Here is a 13,547-nt window from a genome sequence, read left to right on the forward strand (position 1 = left end):
TAAAAATAAAGCATCCTGTTCTTTTTAGAATAGGAAGTTTGTTCAGAATGCTTAATGGAGTGTGTAACTGATTGCAGATTCATTGTGTCCAGATAAAGTAATCTGATCTGTCTATTGAGGTATTTCTTTAGAAATTTAATTAATTTAGTTTTTTTTTTTTTAAGAAATTGATAGATTCATGCCTATATGCTGATATATTAATAAGAAGTTTGTGCCATTAAGTATTATAGTAGCAGGGAAGTAACAACAAAGAGATGGAGAACACAAGCCTAAATCTTTTGTGTTCTCGATCCCTCTTTCTCGAACTGAAAAATGATGTATTTTTTAAAGTAAAATGCATTTTTAACATTTTAAAAATTAACATTACTAGATAAAAGTTGATTTTAAATTTAGGCTTGTTCTTCTCCATAATTAGTTTTAATTGGCTTTACCAACTTTTTATACAATGGAATTTAAGTTGTTGATTTCTTCAAAGTGACAAATTTCTTAAAGATAGGAATATTTTGTGTAGATGATTTTCTCATTGTAGAGCCTATAAAGGAAACAGACTATTCACAAAGGTGAACATTAAGGATAGTAAACAATTCATTTCATATGTGACTCCTAGATGGAAAGGGCTGATATATGTTACACTGCAGGGTGGTGCTGATAAGTTTAATGTGTGCTTTGTAGACATTCCCATACGGCAAACTCCTCCTCTCCTAACCAATTTTGATGATTTTCCAGCTTAAAATTTAATTTTGGGGTAAAGAAATTGAATATAAAGACATATTCACAAAGGATAATCAGATTTAGATATTGTGTGATGCTGCAGTTTTGGTTATATATGAGAATCAGGGCCGTAGCTGCCAGCTTAGGCAGCTAGGGACCCTAAAACAAAGGGGGCAAATCATTTCTTAAATGATTATAACATAGTCTTAGCAAAAGAATAGGGGACTCCAAAACTAACCTTGCCCCTATGTACCTTGCACAGTCCTGATAAGAATAACAGTATTTTAAAGGATATTTGCATGATATATCTAACCAAGGTGATGACATCATTAACTTATCACTGACGAACAACCCCAGGGGCTCACATCTGGTGAGTTTGGGCTTGGCACACCCAGGGTCCTGAGCTGAATATCATCTTTCTTGGCATCTCTCTCTCTCTCTCATTCAGAATTTTTTTTGCCTGGTGCAGCATATGCCTCAGGCTTCCTTTTACCATAAGGCTAATAATAACTACATGCAAATAGTGATGACAAACTTTTTCAGAGCTTTTGATATGTTCCCACATGAACACTTTTTTTTTTTTTTTTTTTTTTTTATAAATTTTATGCTATTTAATAATCGTGTAGATAAAGGGTTGGTTATAAGGATGATAATATGGTGTTATAATTAATGCTATCGTGTAATTCTTGGTGAAATATCTTTGGTTCTCAGTTAGCAACTTTGTGCCAAATGGTGAATAAGTTGAGTCTAAGTGAACAGCCAAGTGGTATGTGGAAGAAAAACTTCTGTGTAAATGCTGAACAAAAGTTGTATGTAATTATAACCCCTGGTGCTTGGAGCAGTTTTATTTTTATTTTAGCACAGAAGTTGAATAATTTGATATTTAACACTACCAGTGCATTATAATTCTGTCTTGCTTTCCAGGGAGGAGTGCAGCATTTTACTCCTGAGACAGGCTTGAGACTTTACACTTATAAATTCTCATTCATGTCATGAAAAGGATCCCTATGTGTGTTAGGGCTGGATCCTTTTTCTAATATTCATTAGCAACATTGAAGCTTGTTATTACAGGTTTGAAATTTGTAAATGTGAAGGCAGCATTAATAAAATGTATACTGCTGTTACAAAAGGACAAATTTTTCACTTTCTGGGAACTTTTTTGAAAAGTACAAGGACTGAATTTGGTTAACCATAATCCTAATTAAGAAGGTAGCTAGGATTATGGTTAACCTAGCAATAATTTCAAGTTTCTAATATCAGCTCTTTATGAGAACTCTGTTTTCTCACCATTAACACATGATTTTTACTGCTGGATGTGGCTGAGAGACCATAAAACAAATTTATCTTCAAATAAAGAAATGTTGTGTTGTTGTTTTTTTTTTTTACAATATAAACTGTCTTCTGTTGCAGCTTAGTTGGCTGATATATTGCTGTCTGCTATTTGTTTGGAGAGTTCTGGGTTAAAGTTCTGTCAAGGTTGAATTTCTAAAGACCTTCAGTTAGGGCTGAGTTAAACCAATATCAGGCAGAAGGGGTAGCTTTTCTTGTAAGTTACCCTGTCTATTCCTTCCCCTCCAATATATACTACATACAAATTGGTCCTTGTAAACATACTGGTTACATCCAAAATAAACAGTGCAGGAGCTTTGCACTTGGGCCATAACTCCTCTGTAATTGAGGGAGTGAATGAGAAAAGATAATAAAAACTACATTATGCCATCACTGTTATAGTCCAAATGACTATGATGAGTATAAGGAGCAACTGTGCAGACAAATAGACTGGGCTAGAAAATGGATTTTGATTTATTTTCCAGACACTGACTGGATGGGTTAGTTGTTTCCTAACAAGGCAGTACACAATCATGTCATTTCTGATTATTTTTAAATTTGTGACAGTGAAGCACTCCTTAAATGAGACAAAATATGGCGAAACATGGCCCTGTATTCAAAAATAGTTGAGAATGACAGGTGAGATTTATGTATTGTTTTTCATGTTTTCCCCCTTATTTTACTTTTGTTTTATTCATTTTCTTTTTTTTATATACTTAAATTAATTCATTGTAAAGATGATGCAACAGTCTGTAATGGTTAGACTTGTAGTGCAACCAACAGGTTGTGCCTCTACAAGTTGATGCTTGTATCCATTTTCCGAAACATACTTTATTTTTTCCTGTGACCTTTTTATTAACTTGCAAAGCAGCCTTTATTTATCAGTTGTTTCATAAAGTTTTCTGGAGAACAGATAACAACAAACATTTAATTGTGGAATTAAGTTTTTGTTTGATCAATACAATTTGATCTACAACCATGAACATCAATAAGAGTACATAATGATAATCATTTAGAGTAACAAAATGAAGATATTGGAAAAGCCTTCTAATTTTGAATTAAGTGGCATTGAAAAATTATATGAAATATAGTGAACAGATACTGGAGCAAAATGGCATTTCTCATGAAAGAATGTAGTTCTTCAATCTCTAACATCTGTAGTCATGAGCAAGAAACTTATGAATGTATTAGTTGTAGCAAATAATGCAAGGAAGCAAGCTTATAGAGCATCAGTCAAAAAATCTATCCACCTCACCCATCCATCCTCTACAAGATTTGTCAAGATCTTCCTTGAATTTATTCAAACTACCTGCTTCCACAACAACAACAGATGAAACTTTGTTCTGACACTCAACTGCCTGCTTGTTGAAGGAAAACCTCTTCACATCTATCCTGCAACCATCCTTCTTCAATTTAAATCTGTGCCCACTTGCGTGTAGTCACAGCAGGAGGAAGAATGCTATGAATATTGAGCTTATTCAGTCCATTCAAGTCCTTAAACACTTCAATCAGATTTTGAAGGTGCCTAGTTTGTAAATGCTGCAATTTGCAGAATTGAAACTCTTCTTGGTAAGAGTACACTTTTGTTCCCTTCACCAGTCTCATCGCCATTCTCTGCACCTGTTCCAGCAGATCTACATCATTTCCTAAAAGGCCTCCAAACCTGTATACAGTGATGTGGCCTAACCCATGGCCTTGTACAAAGGGATAATTGCTCCTTTATCCCTGTTAGGTGAAGTTACTGTATATCATTGACAAAGCCCCATGAGCTGTCCTGGCAGCCTGTCTACCCTCTCAGAGAACTTCATATCTGACTGCACATTTATCCAATTTCTTTTTCAGTTTTCCATTGTGCCAAATTTAGTACCAAACAGTTATGTTAACCTGAGATTACTGCTACTTACCCATATGCAATACCTTGAATTTGTCAATGTTAAACTTCAGTTGCCCATTTCTCAGCCTACTGGCCTAATTTTTGAAGTGAAACTTCTTTAGGCATGCTCCAGGCAGTTTTCAGATTGGAGTAACTTGCTTTCGTGTATTAATGGGAAAATGAGACCGTTGCTATAAGTAAATGCATTACAGGCACTCTGAGCAGCCAATTCATGCTAGGCTAAATTCCCCAGTTTTTGTGTGACCACTGAAGTTAAGCAGCATTAGGTGTGTTTAGTCATTGGGAGGGTGACCACCTGGGAATACTGGGTGTAGTTCTAGTTCCTTTTTTTTTTTTTTTTTTTTTCTTTTGCTAACCTGTGGAAAATATTCTTCATATTTAATTATTTAATTTTTTTTTAATTTTTAAAAAATCATTTAATTTTGTTAATTGATAAGGTAATAAAGTGTAAAGCACAGATTTACATCTTTACTTTTATAGCCTGTGGATAATATTTCTCCTTTCGCTTTCAGAATCACTTTTAATAGAACTAAAATTCAATTTGTAAATGTGATCAAATGACTGCCGCTTACTACATATCATATAGTGAATTGTATTGAGTTATGGAATGCCCCTCGTAAAGTGATTTGATTGTACAGTGAACCAATCGTAAAGCAAGAGGGTCCACTGTAGTGAGTGTTGTAAGATGTATAGCACATATACAGTGTATCTGTGGATTGACAAAAATTGCCAAGAAAATGCCACACAATGAAACACCAAATGATCCATCCCCCACCATTGTACCACTACATATCAGGCACGAGTGATGGATGACCCAATCAGTACCTATACTGATTTTTGTCATTCTCCACCGTATTTAATTAAAAATGGGGAAAAAAAAACTTTAATTCAACATTCTGAAGACTAATAGTGAGTGTTGTAAAGCATATAGAGCATGTATACTTGCAATGCAACCACAGAAACCACCTCCATTGAGTAGAAAGCAGAGATCTAAGCTACTTCGACAGCGGAAGAAATTAGTGTTGGATGGAGTTGAACAAAGAAGCCAGAGAAGGTCCATCCACATCCTCGGAGCCTTGCATCTCCCCAGAAATGTTAAAGTGAATTTGGAAGGAGTCATGGAAGTTGATAGCACAAATGAAAACAATGAAAAGTCCTCAAAGCCCAGTTGTAAACAAAAAGTGAAGACAAAATAGACTGCCAGAAGTACTCCATCAAATCGTTCAAGACGTAGTGGGCCTAATATACAGCAGGAGCAGCAACAGGGTTTTAAGAAACGCCAAAGCATTCATGCACAGTTTAAATGTACATTCCTGGATAATGATTTCGGTTCAGTTTGTGATTGGCTTTGGTTCAAGAACGATGTGAAGATTGTAGCAGCTCAAGATCACGCTTTTTCTTCAAACAGCATTTCCAAATGAGGATGCAAGTCAAATGTCTGCCTGTAACAGCTGTCATGGCTCTGCCAAGAACAAAGTGATTCCGGCTCTGTCACAGTCAAATGGTTTTAAATATCATCCACACACTTGCCGAAACTAGATTTGGTAACAGAACATCTCATATCTCTGAGCTCCCATTCATGCAGATTCATTGCTTGCAACATTCATACAGTTAATGTGAGATCCTCGGTCAAGTGATAAATGTCGCCTAAAGAAGTTTCGCTTAACTTCTGCTATGCATACTTCACACACACGCACACTTCTCTTTTTTTTTTTTTTTTTTTTAGATCTTGTTGCAGTACTTTCGTTGATTACTGTCCTTAACAACACTGCCAACTGTTGTATCATCTGTAAACCCATTAAACCCAATATACCTTCATCAATGTTCCCTCAACATGAATTGTTGAGGAGGCTTTCATTCTGCAGTGGGTAGACAATGGCTGCAGTTTACTTTTTTTTTGCCTTTGTTAATAAATGTTGAAAACAATGGGCCCAGCACTCGACCATGTTGGACTCCATTAATAAATAACATACTTGATGAGAAAATTGCATTGAAGAGTTGGTGCTGTCTGATGAGAGAAAGTTTTTAAAGATCTTTGGGCTGTGAATGTGGAGATCTTTAAAAGTTACAGTAATTTAAATGTCCAACTGCATCCAGTTTGTCAATTGAAATGGATGTCATTGTTTAAAGTAACTGCAGGACTTAAAAAAAAAAAATTGGATCGGACAGTAAAATGGAAAAACGACTAAGTTTGTTGCAGTAGACCAGTTTGCATGGAGACCATCTTTAACTTGTTTCTGGACAAGTTAAAACAAGGACATTACAACAGTGGACTATGGAAGCTTCATTCCATTTCACCTCTTAAAAATTTGAGTTTACTATGAGAAAAAGAAGAGGTGTAGCTTTCACCCAGAAACAAAATCCAGTATAAAAAAAAACTGAAAGTACATTAGTAACAAGGATTCTGTAACTTGAACTTCAGTTGCACATGAAAGACATGATAAAGCTTTGTAAGTGAAGAAATACAGTACTAAACATGCTTGAGTTAACTGTGGTTAAAATCCATATGGCTGCTAAATACACTTAACAGTGGCATTCATTTGAATACCATACAACTCTTATCTTTTTATCTAGCTGGCTTGGAATTTTTCTTCCTTATAGTGGTGAGCTTGAGCTAGGATGACAAGGCATCCCCTCTTTAATGGAATTATCCTCTTTTGAGTGAAGTGTTCCGACAAAGACACAACAAGTATTTTTTAATAGTTCCATTTTTATAACAACAGTGCCATTTTATTTAGAAGTTATGTGAAAGTGTTTTTTTTTTTTTTTTTTTTTGCACATTTCATAAGTGGTATTTTTTTTTTTAGGTATTAGATGTTGGTAAAGTTCTTGTTTGCACAACAAGAAATAAACACTGATGCTGTTAGAACTGAAACACTTAGGACTTTAACATTCAGTTTTATAAGTAAGATGTATTATATGAATAACATTTGATGTTATTTAAGTAAAAGTCATAATAAAATGTTTTACTGTTTCAACATTTCTTCCCAGTAGATTTGAGTTTGTAATGCACAGTAGCAACCCCAAGTCAAGCCTAAAGTCATCTATAATAAATACTGGAGATTTCTAAAATAATTTGTGGCAGATATTTATTTGCATGCATAGTATGAAGTCTCACTTGGTGTTTTTTTTTTTTTTTTTAATATTTTAAAATGTGGTTATTACAGCTTAGGCTTACTTTAGGAACAATGTTGTTATCCTTGAATTTACATAATGTTTTTACTCTAACGTTACCAAAAGAAGCAAATGAGTATTCATTAAACAGACACTGACATAATTAGTTTCATAGCCTGCTGGATTCTCACTTAGCAAGATTATGGTGAATAATCTATATCCAAAAAGTGTGGGGGAAGATATAATTGAAAATCCTAATTTTTTAGATTTTCATTCTGAACTACATCTTTATTGAAGTTAAGTTAATACCAGTTGTTTCTATGATCCATTTATATTTAAGTGTTTTTCTTAATTTACCAGGCTGATCAAAGAAGACTTTCATGAACCCATGCTGTTATCTATCAAGTGATGTTAATGTAAAGGAAATCATTCCTTTCAAGATTATACAAAAGTATATCTTTAATGCGACACAAGACCACAGATTCTGTGAACTTTCCCACCACAAAAATCATATTCAACAGTGTATAGTTCATCATTTCTTTCATATTTACACCTCCTTTGTGTATTTGGGAGATATTTGTCCAAAGTGTAATGATAATCTGATTGATTGACATTCCTAAGTGGCTTATGCATTTGTGTGTGGCTTTTTCTTTTTTATTATTATTATTTTTTATTTAATGTAATAGGTATGCTGCCCACAACTTTGGGGTTTATATTCTCTGTCTCGGTGGCATCTTCTGATGCTGTTCTTTGATGCATTGACACAGATATTGGAATTTCTTTTAAACTTTCATTTTCAAAAACTCATGATGGAATCATCATTATACTACTGGAGATATCACAGATTTTGGCTGTGTTCATTCTGTCCCCTCAGATTACTGGCCCTTGGCACATACGTAGTTTGCCTAGGCCTAAGATAGACCCTAGGTAGATTGAATCCACAAACTGTGACATCCTGCTTATGGGCTGAAATGTTAAATTTCACATAAACTAGGGTTACCATCTTCTGCACTCATAAAGAGGACATTTACATGTTTTAGGGCGAATAAAAGAGGACAAAAGTTCATCTTGGATTAAAAAAAGAGGACAGAAAGGAGGACAAATATATTATGAAAATAATAAAATAAAGACAATGTAAACCACATTTACTGATGTTTAGGATTAGTACATTCATATTTGTCTTGAGAAATTATTTCTTTCAATAGCTCTGGATTGGATCTCAAACATGTGTAAAAATCAATGCATGACATATGTTTGAATTGTACTGCAAAAACAAAATACCTTTTTACAGAATTGACATTTAACCTATTCCTTTCTTTCGTCCACTGACTTTGCATTAGAGAGAATACTCTCTCTACATTTGCATTGTGAGGGGGAATTGCAAAGAAAAACTGGGCAATTTTCAACAATTCTGAATGGAATTCAATATTTTTTGAATTACTAAAATATTTGGCTCACTTTTCATGTATAAGCATGTTTTTGAAGTCTTTATTATTCATTTGACACTCAAAAAATTTCTTTAAATTGGTCAAAACATTTAACATCATCAATTGTTACCCCTTTGTCAATCAAGTACGAAATAGAACATTCTACATCGTTCCAGCTTGGTACTGCATCTATTTCATCCATATGGTGGAGCCACTTATCTAAATATTCCATGCAATTTCTATACAGATTTTTTGTATCACTAGAAAATTTTTCACATTCAAGTCCTTCATGTTTTTTGTATAGCATTTTCCTTTACTCTTAATGGCATGAAGTTGTGATCCATCCGTTTCGAGAATTTCTTTCACTGAGACTAAGACATCTAGCACTTCTGCAGCTGAGTTACTTTCCCTTTCAATTCGTTGTATGTGTGTATGGAATACGCTCATAAGTGATTGCATGAACTAAAGATGAATCTCACTAAATCCATTTTCAAAGAACCTTTTAATCACAATGGGAGGTTTTTCTTGGGACAGAAAATAAGCCTGTAAAGCTGGAAACATATATCTATGAGCCTTGTGATGCTTGGAAATAATGAAAGCCATCCGTCTGCTGTGAGAAAGGAGCTGTCTATATTCAATCTCAACAAACTCACAGTATTCCTTAAGCTCTTCAGTCTGGACTGTATAATTATGAAAATACTGGTAAATTTAAAAAAAAACAATGTTCTCTACATCAACTTCCCAAAGTTCTGCGGCATTCTGAAGACAATTGTTCAAAATATGTTCAGGGCAGCCCACTCCAATCAAAGTCTTGTTATGCAAAAATTTCTTTAATTTTGCAAAGACATTATGCCCTTCTTCATTTCATCTCAATTCTCCAAACATCGTATTGCAATTGTCCCCAGTGAATGCAATACATATTTCACACAAAACATTTTTTTTTCAAGAGGTTCTTTAACATACGTAGAAATGGTATCTGCAGTCTCGTTAGGCATCTTCTGTAATTCAATTAATTTTGTTTGTACCCCTCCTTCATTTACATCAAAATATTGAATAATTAATGGGAAGATTTTTTTCAGAACCATGATTACTTCCATCAGTTGAGACCCCACAGTATGCAATTTTATTTTCTTTTTAAAGTTTTTACAGTAACATTAAGAGAATGATTTGCAAGTACTAAGTTTACAATGGCTTCTGTCTTGGTTCTAGTGCAGGAAAATCTTTTTGCTATCTCAGAATCAAAAAATACATTTTTTAACATGACAGTTGTGCACTCCATTGATTTGTAACCACTATGATGTTTAACAGTGTGAAAAGCAAAGGTACCCTCTGCAGCAGCCAGATCATATTCTATTTTACCAACAGCTTTGACAAAAAAAAAAAAAAAAAAAAAAAGTCTGTAATCTTTCCCGAAGCAGCCTCACCTTGAACTGCTTTCTTGTGCTTCTCAGTTTCAATGTGATGCTTCAAATCACCAACCCCTTTATTGGCTACTGAAACATATCCCCATTCTGCAAACTTTACATTCAGCTTCCCATTCCTCTCGGCCAGATATAAAACATAGAAATTTGTTTTTCATCTCTTCTGTAAACATGCACTTCCTTTTAGGCATTTTAGGGGAAGTATAGTCTTTATAATATTAATTTTTATAATTGAAATAATAATAAATATTTTTTACTGTAAGTAGTGAAGCCTAAATTTTATTAAGGTTAGGTTACGTTTTACATTCACAACTAAACTAACCTAATTGCAGAAAAGTACCTACAGGTATAAAGATGGATAATAAATATTTTTGTAATTAAAGTGAAAAACAGTATTTAAAAAAAAAAAGGTAAACTTCGGTATTAAATAAACTAGTGTCTGCCTCTTGATTGGATCGTTGATAAGTATACCAAATTTAGTCGACAGTATGCAACTTTCGATCAGTTTGGTGTGCACACAGCTCAAATCCATGTTTTCATATGCTGCAATCAATTTCTAGAGAAAACAGTCCCTCTAACTGTCAATATTTATTTGACTGGAATTCCTGTAATTTATATATCTTTTTATAGCACACCATCTGATCTTCATTTGTTATCTACTCTCTAAACCAAAATATTGTATTGCTGGACTGTATAAAATTTGTGTGTAAATTCTGAAGCAGGCGTGGGTTGGTAACAATCTCAATGCACTAAACTGAGCGTTGTCGGGTTCTTCTGCCTAATTGTCAACACGGAAATTCGAATTGAAGAATCGTCTCCTATTCCGAAAAAGATTCTATATAACGTAACTCGGTAGTTTTCTTTGAGCTTGCATAAAAAAAATGGCATATAATATAAAAATATGGACATTTAGACAAATTTATAAAAATCCACCCGGACAAAAATTTTAGACGACAAATCCGGTTAAAAGAGGACGGATGGTAACCCTACATAAACGAAATATTTGTAGAATTACTTTTGAGCCTAGGTAAAATTGTTAGTTTTGACCTCTAACATGGTGGACAATCTGCTTTTGTTGCACACTTCTTTTCCCCCCCCCCCAACCATTCACTTACTTTGTTATGAAGTCTCATATTCCTTCATAAGGACGGCGCCTCCATAGCTAGGTGGGAAGGAGCAGCAGTACGTAGCACACGCTTCTTGATTAGACCGGGGTTCGAGCCTGTCACTACCAAATACGGAGGATGCGGAAAGGTCAGGGAATGACCACCGCATTTCCCGGAGCAATATGGCTTAGTTGCTAATGCTCCTAAAAAACCAAATAAACAAACAAACAAGCCTTTGTAAGGGAGGTATAATAAGCATTTGCACCTACAGCAGAATGAATCCTAATGCATTAGTAATAATTAGGTAATACCAGAATGGTCCACCATTTATTCCTTTCTTCCTTAAATGTTAGGCTCATATCCTGGTTGAAGTGTTCCCTCCCACCGTAGCATCAGAGCGGGTTTTTTTTTTTTTTTTCCTGCATACATAACATAAAATTGGCCTGTAAACACACTTTGGCTGTAATGTATGGTATGCTAGTTCATATCAGAAATGTGGTTACCACTCAGTTATAAGAATTTGGATGTAGTTAGTGCAGAGGGGGGGAAGAGTTGCTCTTTGTTAAGAAGCACATAACATCTAAGAGTGCACCCAGTTGATGTGGATGGCCAGTGCAATGTTTGAGTCAGTTTGTTCTGGCATACACTGGGAAAACAAAAATGAGAAAAATAAGAGTAGGAGTGTGTTATAGGCCAAATGACAGTATGATGAACAAACTATACAGAAAAATAAAATGGGCCAGTAAATTAGAATATCTTATGGGAGATTTTAACTTTGCAGTTATTGGCTAGAACTTATGGGTTGTTCACTTGCACAACAGCAGAAATTTTATGGATATACCAGATGACTGCCTTCTACAGCAGAGTGTTAGAGGCAAAGCAATACTTTTGATCTGTTTATCAGCAGTAATGCTTTGTGCATTAAGAATCTCCACATGAAGGAACCACTAGGTGTCAGTGATCATAATGTATTTGATGAGAGATTACTTAAAGATATAGCCACTATCAAGAGTAAAGGGAAGGGATTTTGCTTTTGTAAAGGAAACTACAGGAGCCTTCTGGTTTAAATTCTTTTCGGTGGGACTAAATGATGTTACAAACTGCAAATCTAAATGGGAAGCATTTAGAGAATTGTAGAAACTCCAAGCTTTTAAAACCAACAAAGAGATTGTCCAAAGTTTAGACCTAAATGGAGGTCAGATAAACTGATGAGAATAATGGCAGAGAATAAAAATGCTTGGTTATAAATTATCAGGGGAACACAGAAACCTACAGTACATGCAAACTAGTTTGCAGTTAACTCACTAAGTAAGTTAAGCAAGCTAAGGCAGATTGAGGAGTCTTTGGCTAAGAATTCAAAGAAAAGTAGCAAAGAATTATTTTCTTAACTTAATGCTAGAAGAAAAGTGATGAATCATGTTGGCACGCTAGATATGAATGACACAACTGTTGATGATCCTGCTCACATTGACAGATTAAATATTTTCAAATTTAATTACAAATATTTTGCATCTACATTCACACATGAAGAAGATTTTAGGGATGGGAGTACCAGAATTAAATGAAGTTATATCATCATCATCATCAGCCATTTTCAATCCACTGCAGGATGAAGGCCTCTCCAGCAACTTTCTAGTTCCTTCTGTTTTGTGCAATGGCCATCCATTTACTACCAACAAACTCATGAATTTCGTCTATCCATCTCCGCCTTTGTCTTCCAGGTTTTCTTCTTGCTCCTCTTGGGTACCATCCTGTTATTTTCTTAGTCAGTCTGTCATGTCTTCGAGCTATGTGTCCTGCCTAAGACCATTTTAGTTCTTTAGTTTTGATAATGTCCTTTACTTGAGTTTGCTGCCTAATCCATGTGTTTCTCTTCTTATCTAACAGTCTGATTCCCAACATAATTCGTTCCATTCTTTGCTGTGTAATTCTCAGCTTCTCTTCCATTCTTTTGGTGAGTGCCCAAGTTTCACTTCCATAAGTCATGGTGGGGAGTATACATTGGTTCATTATTTTACATTTCAGACAAACTGGGATATTGCTCTTCAGTATGTGACTATATTTCCTGAATGCTATCCATCCAAAATTTATTCTTCTCTTGACTTCCAGCCATGTATCATTATTACAGCTAATAACTTGTCGCAGATAAGTATATTACTCCACCTTTTCAATTACTGCTCCTTCAATCATTATGTTCCTTTCTGTGGCATACTTGTTCATCATTACTTTTGTTTTAGCCATATTCATCTTTAGTCCAGAATTCTTACTAACTGTGCATAACTGATTAAGATTTACCTTAATTCTTTGGGATTGTGGCTTATGACTACAATGTCATCTGCAAATCATAAATGGTTTAAGTACTCTCCATTCACATTGACTCCTTTCTGCGACCAGTCTAATTGTCTGAAAGCTTCTTCAAGGGCAGCAGTAAACAGCTTTGGAGATATTGTCTCTCTTTGTCGAACTCCTTTCTCGATTTTAAATTTCCTACTGTCTTTGTCTAGTCTAATAAAGGAGGTAGCGTTCTTGTATATTTTCTTCAAAA

At 34.7% G+C, this 13,547-nt stretch overlaps 1 protein-coding gene across 5 annotated transcripts in view; it reads left to right on the forward strand.

Moving 5' to 3' along the window:
- Positions 1-13,547, forward strand: part of LOC150088466 (uncharacterized) — a 266,563-nt gene that overhangs the window by 62,479 nt on the left and 190,537 nt on the right. The gene's annotated exons all lie outside the window — the stretch shown is intronic.

The sequence above is a fragment of the Mastigoproctus giganteus genome, chromosome 3 (genome assembly GCF_048544385.1).
Source record: "Mastigoproctus giganteus isolate SK-2022 chromosome 3, ASM4854438v1, whole genome shotgun sequence".
NCBI classification, from domain to species: domain Eukaryota; kingdom Metazoa; phylum Arthropoda; class Arachnida; order Uropygi; family Thelyphonidae; genus Mastigoproctus; species Mastigoproctus giganteus.